General features: G+C 56.7%; 1 protein-coding gene across 2 annotated transcripts in view; it reads left to right on the forward strand.

The window, feature by feature from the left end:
- The window catches only part of HDAC4 (histone deacetylase 4), a 256247-nt gene that overhangs the window by 73986 nt on the left and 164413 nt on the right, over positions 1–17848 (forward strand). The gene's annotated exons all lie outside the window — the stretch shown is intronic.

The following is a 17848-nucleotide window of genomic DNA, read 5'->3' on the forward strand; positions in this document are numbered from 1 at the left end:
CATCCAGGGCCTTCCAGATTCATCTCTACCAAGGCCCCCCGGCCAGCTGGAGGCTGCGCTTCCCGGGCCTCCTGTGACCTCACTGAAGCGCAGCCCCGAGCCTGGGAAGGTGACGGCACCCACCGCGTCCCTGTCCACGGCACCTTCCCGCAGTCCCGCCTCTGTTTGCTATCAGGTGACTTATTTTCGAGGAAAAAGAGCCAGAAATGATTAGATAAATTCAAAGTTCTAAAAACCAGTACAGGTTCTCCTAACTGCCAGCTGCCATAGTGACCCGGACCTGCCGAGGCCCCGAAAGGTAGCTGAGGCCACAGGAAATGTCGTGGGGTGACTTTGGAATCAGTGTCAGCACTAGCAGCCTGTCTTTATCTGACAAGAAGAGAGACTGGGACCAGTGAAACAAGGAAAACCCAGAAAACCGGGTGGATAGAGACATCTCCCTCAGGCCAAAGTGGTGCGTCCACACCCAAGGCGTGTATGCGGCCGAGCATGCCGCCCGTGTTTGTGTGTGTGCACATGCGTGTGTGCGCCCTGAGAGTGGCTTTCTGACCATACGGTGGCGTGTTGCAGGGCTCGGCTCCCACGTTCCGTCTGCCTGAGCTCCGGCGCGGCGCCGCCTGTTTCTGGCTGGGTGACTGTGGGCCGTCCCCGCACCCCTGTGGGCCTCATGGCCTCTTCTGCACAACGGGGGTGATGACGTGCTCGGTTCTCTCGGCCTCTGTGAGGATGAAGGGTCGCTCCGCAGCCCCCGGCAGCTCTGATTCCTGGCTCTTCCTCCAGGGCGGGGGGGCCGCAGTGCCCCCTCAGAGGTGGTGGCCAAGGAGCGCGTTTGTGCCCAGCAGGGAAGAGCCAGAAGGATGATGGAGTCACAGGTGCTTGCGACGCGGTTCCAAAAGATGGTGGCCGTGGAACAGATCGCTCCAGCCTCCTCCTGTGGCCTGTTCGCAGAAAGCCATCGGTGGTGATGTTGTTGTTTTTGTTGGTTTTGGTGACGATGTTTACAAACAGCTTGGCAGGAACAGCGGGAACAGCCAACACCACAGGACGGAGCGGAGAGGCCGGAGAGGCCCGAGCGTGGGGAGCAGGTTCACGGCGGCAGCGACCTTCTCTGCCAGCAGGCGAGGGGGCAGCAGTCTCTTCTCTAGCCGTGAAGGCGGGGCCTGCTTACTTCAAGAAATTTTAAAAAGAATAAAGACGTGTGAGGTTGGGGGGTCTCTCTGGTCCCCCCCCCCCCACCCCTCACCCAGCTCGGCACTGGGAGTGTGTCAGCGTCTCCCGCCAGCCCTGTCCGTCGTCCCTGTTGGTTTTCACGTCACGAGCTTTCTGATGAGTTAAATTTCGCCGTCTGCCTTTTTACCCGTGCCAGTTTGTTGTAATCACCTTTTCACGTTATCCTGAAACACGTGGCAGGTGTTCCGTGGCCGTCAGAGCCCCGAGGGCGGGCGTTGTCCTGAAGCCCTGTCTGGGCCGAGTCTCTCCGGCCCCCGCATCCTCTCCCCTCTCCCCAGGACCAGAGCGGGAGCTGGGCTTCCACAGCCGTCCCAGGGCCGACAGCTCACCAGCGCCAACCAGCGTGACCCTCATGTGACCCCACTTTGCAGATGGGGAAGCTGAGGCCAGGCTGTGGGTGGAGCAGCCCCCGCTTCCTTCCCAGGGGCGACGCCTGGGGCAGGAGCCCCTGACTGCAGCTCTGCTCACCTGAGCCCTCGCCCGACGGGCTGGGACACCTCTCCCAGCGCCCCAGCGGGTGCCCCCACCGCACCCCCTCCCGGGAGGAGAGCAGCCCACCCGCCCACAAACCCAGGCCAGACGGGCTCTTCCCTCTTTCTCAACCCTCAGCATTTAATCAATTTCCTAAATACAGTTGGTTCCATCTCCTAAAAATCTCTCTAAGCCTCTGCCTCTTTTCCACCCTTGTTGCCCCAGGAAGACTCCAGACTCCATGGGCTTCCAGAAGATCCTTTCCAAAATGCAGGTCAGCCCTCGGCGGAAGCCCTGCCAGGGGCTGCCGTTGTCCCCGTCCCCACAGGAAATGAGGCGTCCTGTGGCCCCACTGCCTCCGGCCCTGGGGCTTGGCTCACGAGTCCATCTGCGCTCAGGCCTGGCAGCGTGATGGACGCGGCCCCCTCTGAGTCGCCCCAGGTCACAGAGCATGTACGGGGCGCGTAAATGTGACCTAAACGACCCCGTGGGTGCGGGCGGGCGTTATCCTGAAACACGTGGCAGGTGTTCCGTGGCCGTCAGAGCCCCGAGGGCGGGCGTTGTCCTGAAGCCCTGTCTGGGCCGAGTCTCTCCGGCCCCCGCATCCTCTCCCCTCTCCCCAGGACCAGAGCGGGAGCTGGGCTTCCACAGCCGTCCCAGGGCCGACAGCTCACCAGCGCCAACCAGCGTGACCCTCATGTGACCCCACTTTGCAGATGGGGAAGCTGAGGCCAGGCTGTGGGTGGAGCAGCCCCCGCTTCCTTCCCAGGGGCGACGCCTGGGGCAGGAGCCCCTGACTGCAGCTCTGCTCACCTGAGCCCTCGCCCGACGGGCTGGGACACCTCTCCCAGCGCCCCAGCGGGTGCCCCCACCGCACCCCCTCCCGGGAGGAGAGCAGCCCACCCGCCCACAAACCCAGGCCAGACGGGCTCTTCCCTCTTTCTCAACCCTCAGCATTTAATCAATTTCCTAAATACAGTTGGTTCCATCTCCTAAAAATCTCTCTAAGCCTCTGCCTCTTTTCCACCCTTGTTGCCCCAGGAAGACTCCAGACTCCATGGGCTTCCAGAAGATCCTTTCCAAAATGCAGGTCAGCCCTCGGCGGAAGCCCTGCCAGGGGCTGCCGTTGTCCCCGTCCCCACAGGAAATGAGGCGTCCTGTGGCCCCACTGCCTCCGGCCCTGGGGCTTGGCTCACGAGTCCATCTGCGCTCAGGCCTGGCAGCGTGATGGACGCGGCCCCCTCTGAGTCGCCCCAGGTCACAGAGCATGTACGGGGCGCGTAAATGTGACCTAAACGACCCCGTGGGTGCGGGCGGGCGTCCGTGAAGCTTTCGGTTTGACTGTGAGAATGAGCTGCTTCTCCTCTGGCGGCAGCGGGAGTGGAGCTGGGAGGGGCTGATTTGCATGGCCCGCTCTCTGGAAATATCTCTAGTAAATTTGCTTTCCTTTTTCTCCGTGTAAGTGGGTGATTTAAAATCCTCCTGTTCCTGGTACTTGTCGGGCCCCGGCAAGTGCTTAGCAAATACTTGCTGCTGGCGATGTTCTCCCAGCAAAGGTTTCCCGAGGAAAGCAGGAGCCCGGCGTTCTTGCCTTCGGGGTTTTCATGCCGTCTCTTCAGTTGGGTGTTTGCGGAGCACCTGAGCTCTGTGTCCAGGTGAAGCAGGTTGGCTTCTCAGTACAGGGCGTGGACGGACTGAAAGAGCAGGAAACTGCGTAGCTGGCACAGCGGCTGCACGATGCTCCGGAGGCCTGTTCAGAAGGACAGGGTCCCTTTCTCCGCACTCTGGCAGTGGCTGGCTCCTCCTCACGCTTGTCTCCTGTTCTTGACCCCTTAGTGCTGCCAGGTAGGAAGCACTTGACCTTTACCCTGTGGTTCTGACCGGCTCCCATCTTGTCCCGCCCCCGCTGGGATAGGTTTTATCCCCCTTTGACTGCAGGGGGTAGAGCACTTCTTAAATGCCGTTTTCTGGGACTCCAGGGTTTTGCAGGATGTTTCCAGTTGCTCACTGCACAAGCCGGGGTGGGGGCAGGCGCGGGCCAAGCCACTACGGGGGGCACACGGAGACTCGGAGACTCAGAAGGTGGCTGCTACCTGAACGGTCCGGGAAGCCCCCGAGTGGAGCAACCAGCTGGCCCCGTCTGGAAGAACCTCGTCCAGTCACCACCACGGGGAATGCGTATCCCGTGGGCTTCCTGGTCCCCTCACGGGCGCTCTGGGAAAGCAGGTGTGAGGACCGACCCAGCCGGCGCCCTTTCCTCGGCTCATGGGTGCGGCCCAGGGCCTCCGTCCCCCTGACAGCGGCCACTGGCTCCAAACCTAACCCACCAGGGCCGGTGGCATTTCCGTTCTATTTCTACACAGATTTTCAGTTGCATTTTTTTTTTTTAAAAAAAAGAACTGTGTGTAATGGAGTTTGCTATTTATCGTTTGGATGCAAAAATGTTCTTTTCCCACTGAAGGGCCTGAGCGGGGTTTTGTTCTGAGTGCTTTTGGGCACTTCTGCCCCCAGCTTTTGGTCCCTTGTCATTTCTCCTCAGTTATTTAAAAGGGACGGTTTCCTCAGAAGTCCACGGGAAGCATCCTTGTAGCTCCCTGCGCTCCTACCCCCGCATCTCCTCCACCGGTCCTCCCTCCAGTCTGGCAGCGCACGTCTGTGGACTTCTGGGTGTCCCTGAACCGCACTCGCCATTCGGCCTGACCCGCGAGTTACTGTGGGGAGTGCCCGGGCAGGACACTGTGGTTTGCCTCTCTGGAACCGAAGAGCCACATTTTAAATCGGGGTCAGTGGGTCTCTGTGTTCCAGGCCCTGCCAGGCCTGACCGTGGTGGCGCTGGTTTCTCCAGGGGTGGTTTGGTCGCTGCTGGCCTGTCAGATTCACCTGGCTCTGGGCTGGGATGGACGGCCGGGTCACATGTCCAGCAGACAGCCGTGCTGGGAGGGTCGTGCTCCAAGCCAGAGACCCAGGAGCCTGCGCACCTTGTGAGCTGCCCTGCCAGGCGGGGACAACCCCAGGGTCCGGGGACGGCTTGTGCAGGTGCCCCGGAGACCTGGGGCTGTGGGGCACCGGCACTGCTGGGCTCTCCCTGCAGGACCCGCTCCTGGCCAGCCCCTGCTTGCCTGCCCTGGGAGCAGGCAGCCCCCCCAGACTCCCTGCGGGGCTGTGCCAGGGTCCCCTGTGGTGCTGCAGACAAAGGCCTTCCCTGGGAGCAGAGAACCCTCCAGAACAAAGGTCCTATTTTCATGCAAATCAGCCGGCCCTCCTGGGGAGCAGACCTAGCAGGAGGAGTCCTCTGAGCTTAGGCCCTTTTTCTGGAAGGTGAAGACGGACATTTGGATTCTTCTTTATGGTAGTTCATGCGTGTGGTCCTGGAGGAGCAAAATGGAAAGCGCCCACATGGATCTCTGCAGTGCCGCCCTCCCCCCGCCTGCCAGCCAGGGCTGCAAGTAGAAATTAACCTAAATTAGGAAGATAATTGTTCCTGTGTTAATTGCAGGTTGTCTTTTAAAGCTGTTTCATTCTCCAGGCCGAGCAGCAGGCTGGCTTCAGGCCACCGCAGCAACCACGCACTGGCACCCCTTACAGCCGGGCCGGGAGGGGGATCGGATTCCACGCTTTCCCAAGCCATTCTCTAGCTCCAGCGTCTTTAGATGACGGTCCCCTTAAAATCCACTGCTGGCAGCTTGTGTCCTGCAGGCCCCCAACCCCCCGGGCCCCAGGTGTCCTCTCTGGGAGGGTGACAAGCTCTGTCTCCATGCAGGCCACACAGATACCCTGGTGTCCCAGCTGCCGTGGCGTGTGTGTCGGCTGGCAGGGCCCGCCCCTGGCCTGCGCTTGGCCCTGACACCCCATGCTTGGCCCTGGCCAGCCTGGGCCGGCTCTGACAGGCGAGGGTGACTTCAGACATTCTTCCTCACCATGGTCTTCCGTTTTCTCATAACGCCCCCGGCACGAGACATTAAGAGCTTCACAGTAGAAAGGGTGTTGCGTGAGGGCCCCAGGAGTGTTTCATTGGGGTTTTTCTTGGTTAGGAACTTGGGTTTCTGGGTGACGCTTGGTGAAACCTGTGGCCACCCCTGTCCCCTGCACACACCACCAGGTGGAGTGCCCCCTCCCTTGTGGCTTTTTCCTTGGTCTTCAGTTTTCCTCCTGCCGGGCTCCCTCACCCCACCAGTCATGGCTGGACGCAGCTTAAGAAAACTCTCAACCCTGGGCCTCCTCGTGCAGGGCAGTTCCTGAGTGGATGAAGGAAGTCCCCTCCCCTCCCCGTGGTGGTCCAGAACACGCTTTGGTTACGGGAGGTGCTGTTTTCCTGAGCAGGTCGGCCCTCCTTGTGAAGCTTGCCTGCACCTTTGCTTGCGGGGAAAGATTGATGCTCAAAATACCGTCTCTGCAAACTCTCTCAGTGCTGCCGAAGGCTCCCCTGTGTCCAGTTTCACCACCCTGCCCTCTCCCGAAACACGCAGGGAACTGTCCTTCAGCCGTATAAGACAGGCTGCTCGTTGGTGCTGGTGTCCCTGGTCACTGGTGCTGGGTGTCCCCACAGTCTGGCCTTATGATGCTCCTGTTTCTTATAGGAATTAACTCAGAGGACAGGGAACCATGTAAGAGTGAGGTCTGGTAATATGGGAAATACTAGCTCGTATTTGGAAAAAAATAATTAAATTTAGTAAAAACTATTGATACATCTTAGGTTTAAATTGAGGGCTTGAATGAATTTTTCCTGCTTAATGTCAAGTGTCTTTTGAAAAAGTCATTTAAATAGAGTGTAAATTTGTGTTAACTCGATGACTTTTTTATTTTCAGTGATCTGATTAGGAAATGGTGTATCTTTTCTATGGTTGATAGAGCCCTGCTTATTCTATTCTCTCATTCGCTTTACCTGCATAAAAAATGGTGAGTAAAGATTACAATGCTTTTCTTTTAAATTTAGGAAGTGGTGAACTGTCAAGAGGTTGAGGTTTTGAGTGATTTGAAGGATGGTTATGGAGTGAGGGTTCATGCAGATTTGAGCTCCTGTGTTCAGTGTTGGGTGCAGAGTTACAGCCAGGGGCACTCTTGTAGTGTGGGCAGACCCAGCCTTGCTGGGTCAGAGTCCTGAGCCTCCTCCAGGCTGCGGGCCTTGGGTGGGACCTCTCGGGCCTCTGTGGCCCCTGTCGGAGTCGGGTGCGGTGAGGAGGCCTGCTGTGCCTGGTGCAGGGGACCGAGCGTTGCTGCCTCTGCCTGGAACTGGCACTGACACTCCAGCCTGAGCTGTCAGTGCCCAGAGAACTCCTCGTCCCTCTTCTCTTTTTGTCCTTTGTTGGCACAGTGCTTGGCACATGGTTCGAATTCAGTAAAGGCTTAGTGAAGAAGGAAACAAATATTACTTAAGAATAATTTACTCAGCTTACTTGGTCTAGAAACACACACACATTGTAACACAAGAAAGGTCATATGCAAAAGTAATTCTTAAATTACACCTAAGCCATAAAAAACCCAAACCTTTTGTGGTTAATGCTTTTTTGTATTTTATTTAAAAACAAAATAATCAAAAAAACCTTCCCCATCTCAAGGCCATAAATATAACCTTGCATATTTTCTCTTAAAACTTTTGAAATTTTGTCTTTCCTATTTAAGCCTTTGATTTCTGTGTATGGTGTGGGGTAGGGATCAGTTTCATTCTGTTTCCCTGTGTTGATGGCCCTGGTGTGTGTCACTCACCCTCTACCCAGGATGGCCGCACTGCCAGCTCCTATGTCAAGGTCAGGCTATTTCTGGCCCCTGGCCATGCTCAGCTGTCTCAGGGACTGTCCTCAGCCAGCAGGGACTGTCCCCATCTCAGGAGCATTAACACAAGCTCCAACATCTTAGGGTATGAGTGTCCCAGCTCCTCCTGTGCTATGACTCCTCCAAGGACAAGTTCCTTTAAAAAGCCAAGGTGGAAATTGAAGTTGCTTTGCATGTGTGGACGACTTTGGGGGAGAACTGGCACCTTCATGTCACGTGTGTGTGCCTGGCTGGTCTTCCCTTGATCAGGTAGGTCTTTGATGTCTTCCAGTAGATTTCGATCATTTTCTCCATAAAGGTCTTGTACGTATAATGTTAGATTTATTCTTTGGTACATTGTAGTTTTTTTTGTTTTTCTCTTGTACACTAACTTTTTTTTAAAATTAAGTATTCTGTTGCTAGTATTTGGAAATGCAGTTGATTTTTGTATTTCATTTTTATATCTAGTGATGTTAATAAAATCTCACAATTTTTCTGTAGATTCTTCAGGATTTCTAAGACAAATGCCTTCAACTATAGTGACGACGGTTTTGCTTCTCTCTCTAATTACTGTGTTTATTTTCCTCGTGTTACTGTACCGGCTGGGAATTCCAGTTCAGCTTTGAGTAAGAGGAGAGATTCTGGGCTTCTGTTTTCCTTGACATTAAAGGGAAGGTTTTTAACATTTTCCGAGTGAAGAGTGACATTTGACACAGGTTAGCATAGATTCCCTTTTCCAAGTGAAGTTCATGGGACGACTGTTTCGTTAGCTAAGTGCTCGTACTGCATCTGTTGTGATGCTCCTACGGTTTCCCTTGTAATTTTTTAATGTGATGGGTCACACGTACAGGGTTTCTGCTGCCAGCGTTCCCTGATCGTTTGCGATGGATTGATTCCACTTGTTTGTATCAAATGCTGCCATTTTCATACGTGGCTAGATTAGATTTGGTGGTGCTTTGTATTTTTTTTTTTAATCTCTGTTCTTAAATTCTAGTGGCCTATAATTTTTCTTGTTGATGTGAATTTTTTTTTTTTCTTTCTGGAAGAGTTTAAGATTAGAACTATTTATTCCTTGAAAGTTTGCAAAAATTAACCTCTGAAATTATTTGAGGTTCATATTTCTTTGGTGGTTTGATTTTTTTAAACTAATGATTTAATATCTTTAATGGATACTAATAATCTGACTTTCTAATTCTTGGTAGTATCAATTTAATAGAAATTTCTAGGACTTTGTCTATTTTATCTAAACTTGCAATTTGATTGTCATGGAGATTTTCATGATATTTTCTTTTCAAATCTCTGCCGTATTTGTGCTCATTTATTACTTTTTCACTTCTAACATTACCTATCTATGCTTCTTTTTGATCGATCTTTGTTTTACTAATTTTTTCTAAGAATCAGCTGCCTTTGTGGACTCTCTCAGTTGCAAGTTTGCTTTCTGTTTTTAAATTCCTGCCCTTGTCATCCTCTTGCTTTCTTTGGCTGTGTCCCGTGTTCTTTCCCAGCTCGGGGGGTTGGGTGCAGCCCGTCGGTGCTCAGCCTTCTGTTTGGGCGGACGCTTCCCTGGCACCGTGGCAGGTGCCGGTTTCCATACCTAGTGTTTTAATGTTCATCCGAAGTTTTTTTTTAAGTCATGCTGATGGCGTACACCTTCGAAATGACGTAGGAACGGCCCTTGACCGCTGTAGTCTTCCTTCCAGAAACACACAAGCCCAGTCTGGTCACGACATGAACGTCGGACAAGTCCTGGTTAAGGGGCATTCTACAAAGTACCCAACCAGTACTCTCAGAACCGGCAAAGTCATCAAAAACAGGGAAAGTCTCAGAAACTGTTGCAGCGAGGGAGCCTGAGGAGGCCGGCTGATGACGGGTCCTCCCGAGTGGGAGACCCGACCCAAGGGCATCTGAACCAAACGTGGCTCCAGTCAGAGATGGTGGCCCAGCCCTGGCTCGGGAACGGTGGCAGACGTGCCACGGACAGAAGACGCTACCAAGAGCCGAGCTCCTCCTGTGCAGCCCCAGGTGCCGGGGCTCCCCCCCCCCCCCCCCCCCCCCCCGCGGTGCACGTGCGCCCGACACCTCCCTCTGGGGCACCTCCGTCTGCCTGCCGAACGTCCCAGCATAGCTCTCCTACCTCTACTGGAGATACAGTCTCTCTCTCTTTCTGTTTATCTGAAACTGTCTTTGTTTCGCCCACATTCTTGAATAATTGTTTTACAAAATTTCAAGATGATTTTTGGACGAATTTTGTTACCACCTGTTAACAGTGGACAGTTCTAGGATGCTGTGTGTGTCTGCGTTACGCTGTTGCGCTTGTGCTCCAGGTGTTCCTCCCGCCGGGCAGAACTGCTCCCTGCGCCCTGGGCAGGGAGGTCTCAGCGCACCCTGCCCTGGGGGACCAGTCGCCTTCCCCACCCTGGTTGAGTTGCTCGAGGGAGGTGTCAGGGAGGTGTTGGTGCTGACGGCTGGGTGGAAGGTGCCGGCGCCTGTTAACCTGCAGGTGTTCCTCGCCCTCCGGGCCACGCTCACCAGGAACCTTTGCTAGACATGAGCTGGCTTTGAAACAGCTTCGTACTCCCCTCTGCTCCTAGTGGATTTGAACGTGAAGGAGGTTTGGGACGACAAGTGCCGTGAGGGTGTGCAGCTGGCTTTCTTCAGCCCGGCATCGCAGGGGCATGAGGCGCGTGCAGCCCAAGTTGCAGGCGTAGTTACAAATGAGAGAATACAAAATAGAAATTTCCAGATGCCTTTTCTTCTTTGACCAACATGTTCTCCAGGGTTGATGCAGCAAGAACCAGCATGTGTCAGAGGTGATAAAAGGAAATTTCGTCTTCAGGTGGCCAGTTCCTTAGCTGACCAGCTTGGAATCCCAGAGTTGGTGGACACAGGGCCCAGGGCTCCTCCTCCGTGAGAGCTGACGGCATGAGACACTCCCGAGAGGGGGGGGTCCTGGCTTTCCCTGGACTGCGGTTAGTAAGTGAGAATTCGGGGAGGAAACTTCAGAAGTGCTGCACTCAGTGTTTGGCCTCGTTTGAAACATTTGTACCAGATCCCCAGAAAGCAGGGAGAACCCAGGCGGTGCTGGGCGTCCGTCTCCCCGAGAGCGCACTGTCCTCTTGGTGCTGACAAGTGCCCCATCCCCCGTCTTCTGGTCAGGCCGCGGGGCCTTCACGCGGCTCCCTCCCCATCCTGCCCCCAGGCCTGGCCCGAGGTGGCTGGTCTGAGGCCTGTGGTCACCTGCGCACACAGTGGGGCTCTCGCTGGGGATTTGAGGCTATTTCTGCCATTGCTGATTCTGTTTTTCTTCAGGCTGGCCCCACTGCTCTCTCCCCTCCCGTCTGCTTGCGCCCTCCCTGCCCCTGCTGGTCCCAGGGACAGGGAAGAAGACAGACTTCGGAGGCAGCAAAACCCAGTCTGAACCGCAGCTTCGTTGCCTAGATATCAAGGGCATTGATATCTTGGAGCCTCTGTTTTCTCCTCTGTAAGATGGGTGTAATAGCACCTTCCTCCTGCGTTTATTGTAAGGCTTAGGGGATTGAGCGTGAATTTGTAGCACGGTGCGCTTTGTTCATTGATTCACCTGACGAGTCACGTATCGAGTCACTGTTCTCAGCCGTAACAGTCACCATCCCTGGTCGGTCGCACCCCAGGCCGCACCCTCTAGGGGCCCAGAGACAGCAAATCAGGGGCTCTGTTCTGCACCTTCAGACTCGGATCTGCACGGGTTCTGCCACGTCCAGGTGGCACTCGGTCCCGGTGGCACTCGGTCCCGGTGACACTGTGCTCCCGGCCACTGCAGACCCTTCCCTGCCGGGGGCACCGTGGCCCCGCACCTGCCTGGTTTCTGGCCCTCCCTCCCTGTGCATGGTCTTTCTGCCCCCGAATCTCAGTCTTTCGTGTTTAAAGAGGACAAGAGCAGCCTGAGTGTCCACAGGCAGGGAGGCCATCTCCTGAGGGAAGGTCCAGAACCTTCTGAGAAGGTAAATTAAAGCAAACCAAACCTTCAGCAAGTTATGTTGACTGATATGTGATATGAAGTGTTTTTATACACTAACATTTTTCCTTTTATTTGCAAATAAGATTGTCAGGGCTTTTTAAAAACCAGAATAAATGCTTTCAGCAGCCTTGAGGAAAATGCTGGTTGGCGGGGGCCCCTCTTGGGAGATCTCCACTGGAGGGGTCACTGAGTCAGCGTGACCGTGGCCTGCCTTCCCCCGCGGGATGTCACCCTGTCTCTGATCTGTTCTCTTTTTTCTTCCCCGTCTGCTGCGGAGCAGTCTGAAGACTCAGCAGTCTGAAGCCGGTGATGGGCCAGATGTATTTCTCAGAAACCCTACAGCCCCAGGTGCACGGCCGCAGGTGGGGCCTGCGGGGCGGAGCGTGGTTCTAGTTGCTCATTTCCTGCGGAGCTAAGAGAGCCCAGGTGCTAGAGTTCCTTCGGCCAGCGGTGGCCTGGGCCTGGCCCGGGGTCAGCTTGCTGTGGGAAGTCGCGATGTTTTCCGTGCCAGTGGCTCGTGCCGGGGGGGCAGTGGCAGTGCCGCTCCGAAGCAGACGTCACCAAGCTGGGGCTTGGGACAGGGACCGGGCTGGCGGCTGTGTCACCCCTTCAGGCAGCTCGAGTGGCACACACCCGGTGAGCTTGTAGAACTCCCCCGGAGACCCAGGTCCCTGCTCCGGAGTGCTCAGCCTGCTACCGTCAGAGATGGGTCACAGGTGTGCGAGTTGTGTCAGTGTTGTGGAGACCTAAATACGCGCTTTCCCGCCAGCCCTGCCCGTCCTGCGGGGTTGTGGCCAGGGCCTGCCTGTCTGGGCCTGTGCTTCGGGGCTTCCGGGTCCCTTCTCCCCCTTCCCTCCTGGCCTGGGCTCGGGGCTGCTCCCTCTCTCCTGACTGCCTCACGCTCGCGCCTTCGGAACGGCCTAACTGGACAGAAACAAGAAAGAAATTGCTATTTCCAGGGAGCTCAAGAAGCCGAGATGCTGGATTTGGGGCTCTGTGCCTGGAGCTTGGTTGTCCCCCACATGCACTGCTGGAGTTTTCTGTGTTTTCTTCTTTTTTGAGTCCTTCAACAAACATCGAACCCCTGCAGTGCCGGGCATGGGAACAGGACAACACTGGGACACCAGGTTGAGCTGGACCCAGTCCTGGCCTTCCAGGGGCTCCCGAATAGTTAAGAAAGGGAATTGCAAAAAAACTAGCGCAGTGCAGAGTCCCAGGAGCTGTCGGCAGGGCACAGACAGCCAGGAGGGCGTGGCTCTTCGGGAGGCGCCGCAGAGAGCGAGGGGGACCCCACAGGGCTCATCCTCCAACGGTGTCCCCTAAGTGCTAACGGGGCAGGCTTGGGGGATTTTGCCACCCTGTGAAAGAAATTGCAAGAAGACTGCAGCTGGCTGGCTGCAAGCCTGACCACTGGGTGATGGTTTCCCCTCTGTTGTCTCGCTCCGGCCCGCCGCCGCCCGCCTCCCTCCCCTGGCTCTGCAGCCGGCTGTCCTGTCCTTCCAGTGGGCCAGGAAGTGTCAGGACTTGCTGGAGGGACTTAGGCCCCCATCACTGGTGTGCCCGTTTGACAAGGGCACTGAGGGCCGTGTAGGGCATGTTCCGGCCCAGCTGGGGGTCCCCCAGGGCTGCTGCGAAGGGTGCAGGTCACACTCGCAGCACTCAGGGGGGGCCTTTCCCCCCAGCCAGCTGGAGCCCAGATACGCGGAGGGAGGGAGGCAGACACACCTCTCGCCGTCAGGACAGCTGGCTCCATGTGCTCTCTGATCAGCACTTTCCAGGCGTCTCCCCCGGGGCCCGTCGTGCTCTGGCTCAGGCCTCACCCTGTGTTCCTCTGGCCGTGCAGCTGCTCTGACCCGTCCGCTGTCCGCGGCTTCTCTGCGTGGCCACCGGGACGAGTGGCCTGGCCTGGGGGTGGGGCAGCTTCCTTGAGTCAGCGTCCTGCGTCACTCTCCCTGCCAGGGAGGTGTGCACGGGCTGCATGATGGCCCCAGCCTGCTGCTACCCTGCGCCCCGTCCCTGTCCTTGGACCTGGACCGCACTGGCTGTTCCTCCTGCTGTGCCTTCAGGCACGTGGTTCCACTGCCCGGGAGGAGCTTGCCCAGCACCTGGTGAGCACCTGCTCCTCCTTCACGGCCCCGCCCTGGATGCACCCCCAACTCAGGTGGGCCACGGCGGGGCTACAGACCCCCCTTGGCTTGGCCCTGGGGACCATGAGGGGATTTTGGGCTCCCCTGGGTGTCTCCTGGGGACAGAGATGCTGGCTTTCTGTCTGCCCCCCCCACGGTCAGAGGTGCCTGGCACGCAGGGGCCGTGGTAGGGGGACACCGGCCACTGCAGAGCCTCCTGGTCTGGGTCCGAGGCTGGAGCTAGAGCAGCAGGGGGCAGGCCTTGTCCCAGGCGTGCCTGCAGCAAATGGGCACGCGTGTTCCTGCACGTGCACACACACGAGGCCTCGAGGGCAGGGCTGGCGGTCAGCTGCCTCTCTGTGAGTGTCCCCGCCTGGTGGCTCTGCCCTGCTGCCTGTCGGCAGGGTTGGAACTGGCATCGCTCTCCTCTCCCCATGACATGGCCTCCTCCATCGCACTCCGAGGCGCCGTATGTGTGCATGCATGGGTAAGTGCAAACCGGCAGTGCCTCTGGTACACGGGACGTTTCTTGGTGACTCAGCAGGTTTGAGCTCGTGCCACTTGTGTGTGAGCCCTGTGCCCGGACAGCCGTGAATCATTCGCTTGCTTCTTCGTTTGCGTCAATCAAACCACATGTGAGGAAAGCAGCAGCGAGGAGGCTGTGCCGGCAGCTTGGCACCCAGCGCGGGGACGTCGCCAGGGACAGCCTCAGAGGCCGGCCTGCTACGCGCGTCCCGGTGGTCTGGGCCGCGGGCCTGGGGCAGCCTGGGCTTCCGGCCCGGGCCCTCCGCCCCCTCGCTTCCCCTCCCTCCCTCCCGAAACCGCGCAGCGACGCAGGAGATGGGTGAAATGGTAATTACAGCCTTCCCTCTGTTGACTGGTTTCCTCTGTGCAGGCCTGCGGCGAGCGCGCATATTTACAGCTCTGGGAATGTTTACAATTGGAAGCAGATCCACTGATCTTTTCTTCCCTTCACACAAAATAATTCTAGGACATGGCTCTTTGAAAAGATTCCTTGTAAGAAAGACTTAATTAAAAAGGAATGTCACTGTGCCCCCACCCCTTACAGCCGAGAGGAGCAGCGGAGGAAGGGAGTGTTCCAGAGCGGGGAGGGCCTCGGGGAAGGATGGCCCTGAGCGGAGCGTGGGACCCTGGTCTGCTTAACGGAGCTGAGGGAGGAGGCCCGGCTGGCGCCTCTGAGCCTTCTCCGGAGCAGCTTTTGGGACGAGGTTCGCTCTCGGTCAGGTCCTGGCCAGGGTGGGGCTGGGGGCCCCTGCAGGGGAGGGCCGGCGCAGAGGGGGTTCCCAGGGCACCCCTGGTTCAGTGGTTTGCTTTTCTTTTTTTGGAGTAGGTAAATCAGGTTCTCACTTTTACTGTAAATGTTACTTTTATTACTGTTGAATCAGCTGTTCGGCCGTAGCGGAGGTCCCAGTTCCTGGCTGGTCACGGCTGTCGCTGGTGTCTCAGACCAGCAGACCCTGCCCAGCCCTCCCAGCCTGGCGTCCCCCGTGAGCCCACACGCCTGCCCCTAAAGTGAGCGGGGACTGCAGGGCACGGCCACTGTGTCCTGGTGTCAGGTAGTGACGGAGGTGTGCTTAGATGCAGCTGCTCCAGGGAATTGTGGAAACTTGAGTGGTCGTGAGGTTCTGTCTTCTGAAGTTTCCGTCTGACCTGGCTGCGAGCCCAGGTGTGTGTTTGCAGCAACCTGCAAGCGACTAATGAACACCGAAACAGCAGCAGGACGGAACAGTGACACCCGCATCCCGGTCTTCCTCTCCCTCGGTGGCTGCCTTTCTCTTTTTTGTTACGGAAAATTTCAAAACATTTATGAAAGTGAAAGAAAACAGAGATGGAGGAGCAGGCTGCGGCCCTGCCCCACTGATGCCGGCGGGACCAGGCCCGCTTGACGGGCAGCCCTCACCGCGGGGACAGAAGCAGCCTTAGCTGTCACACAAGTGTCATAACCCTCAGACCATCGTCACAGCTTGAATCGATTACTACTTTTATGCCATTACATAATCATTGTTTAAAATCCCCAGTTAAATTTTTCAGGTTTCTTTTTGGTGTGTGGTTGCTCTCCTCAGTGTTAAACAAGGTGCACGCATTCTGGGCCACTGCGTCACTACGGTTCGTCTGCGCGGCCGTGCCCCCGTCCCCACCACGCCCCTCTCTGTCTCTGCAGAGTGTGTGGGAACTTGGCCGGGCGTCCTCGCGCGTGTCTGCTGTGCTGTTCGGCATGTTCTTCTCCCCTCTCTCGCGGGCCGCTCGGTGGTCCGGGCTGCAGCCGGTGGCACTCCGGTTGGGGCAGGTTGGCAAGACTGTGGCACAGGCGGTGAGTGTCCCTGTCCCTCCCGGGTGACCGGCGGCTGCTGACCGTCGCTGCCCGCCCTGGAGGGCTGCAGGGCGCTGCGACTCCTTCCCGAGTTCTGCGCGAGACTTCCGTGGTGAGAAGGTTGCCCTCAGCAGCTCGCTGGCCTGGGTAGGAAAAGCTCGCTTTATCCGCCCGTTTCAGCGTGATGAGCCAGTTGCTTTATGGCATCTGAAGGTAACCAGCGACTTTCATCATTTATGTGTTTGTTTTTCAGTGTGACCGTGAACTCGTGGGTTTAGTGTATCGCACGCGTTTTAAGCCTTTGCTGTCACTCGTACTGATGTTCACGTTTTGGCCCTTGACTTCTTTTGCCATGACCCTCTCGGGCTTTGATAGCTTCCCTGCTGTGCTGTGACAGACACCTTGTCACCTTGTACAGTTTCGGTCCCCAGACCAGAATAATCTCCCATCTCAGGAGCCATCGTCACGTCTGCCAGGTCCATTTTACCATCAAAAGTGACATAGTCATAGATTTGGGGATAAGGATGTGGCCTCTTTGGGGACATCCGTCGTTCAGCCTTCCACGTGCCCAGCCCTCAGATGGCAGCTCCGGCCTCTGTGCGGTCGCTGTGGGCGGCTCTCTGGCCCCGTTGCCGGGGAGGGAGGGCAGAGGCTGCTTCAGGACTGTAGGTGCAGCTGGGGAGAGGCCAGTGTCCATGTCCCTCCCAGGGCCGGGGACGCAGAGGTGAGCCCCGCTGCTGCTCCCGACCCCTGCCCGCCCCACTCTGCCGAGGTCAGAGGGCGTCAGGCTGCTGTGCCTTGCGGGTGGGCTGGGCAGTGAGCCTCAGGGGTGCGCGTGGACGGTGGCTGGGCAAGGTTCTGGTGCTGGTCTGGTGGCCGGGACGGTCCTGTTAGCTTTTTCCGTGGCTGCGGAGTGGCGCCTCCTTGTGGGTTTGATTTGCATTTCCCTGATGGCTGACGACGCTGCGCACCTTTTCATGTGCTCACGGGTCGTTGCGTATCTTCTTTGGAGAAATGTCTATTTAAATCTTTGGCCCATTTTTTAATTGGGTTATTTGCCTTTTTATTGTCGAGTTGTCAAGTTTCCTTATATATTCTACATAAAGCTCCTTTGTCAGATATACGATTTGCAAATACTCTTTCCGCTCTGTGGATTGTCTTTCCATTTCTGGACGGTGTCCTTTGAAGCCCAGAAGTTTTTAATCTTGGTGATGTCTAGTTCATCTGCTTTTCTGCTGCTTGTCACCTTGGTGTCCCCTCAGAGACATTCGCTGGACTCGGATCGGATGGGGGCGGTGGGGTGGCCTTGGGGCGCCTGGCTCCTGGCTTCCGTCGGAGGTGAGTGCTGAGAGGCTTCTCGGGCCCGTCGGGAGAGGTGTGTTCTACTGCCTCGCCGCCTCTGCAGCGAAGGCTGGACTCACTTCCCACAGTTGTTTTTAATTGAATGTCCGTGGGAAAGTGGCCAAGTAAATTGAAGGTTTCACAGAGCAAGCCGAGCTTTTGTTGATTTTTTTTTTTTTAAACTGTGCTTTTTATTGTTACTGAGCACAGTTTGCTGGAACCTGGCATCACGCTGTGCATGATCACTGCGATCCGTACTGCTGGCCTTGCTGAATGCTGCAGCATGAGGGAGTTTCGAGCACTCTAAACACAGTTCCAGAACATTCCGGAGCCTCTGTCATTTACAGGGGGACGTTTTCCTACCGATAGGTTAATTGCGGGATACAGCCATCAGGAACGCCGCGCGTGGGGACACACCCTGAGGAGAGGGGCCACGTCTTGCAGCGTGGAGGGCAGCTCTCCTCAGGGCCCACACCTGGACCCCCACTCGCCGGCTCGCGCCGGACGCGGCCAGCCAGGCCTCGCGGCTGTAAAGCAGGGCGACAGCAGCGTCCACCGAGAATGCACGGCAGTCCCGTCCAGAGTTGGCTCCGCCCTCGCGGG

This window comes from Eulemur rufifrons, chromosome 1 (genome assembly GCF_041146395.1).
Source record: "Eulemur rufifrons isolate Redbay chromosome 1, OSU_ERuf_1, whole genome shotgun sequence".
Lineage (NCBI taxonomy): Eukaryota > Metazoa > Chordata > Mammalia > Primates > Lemuridae > Eulemur > Eulemur rufifrons.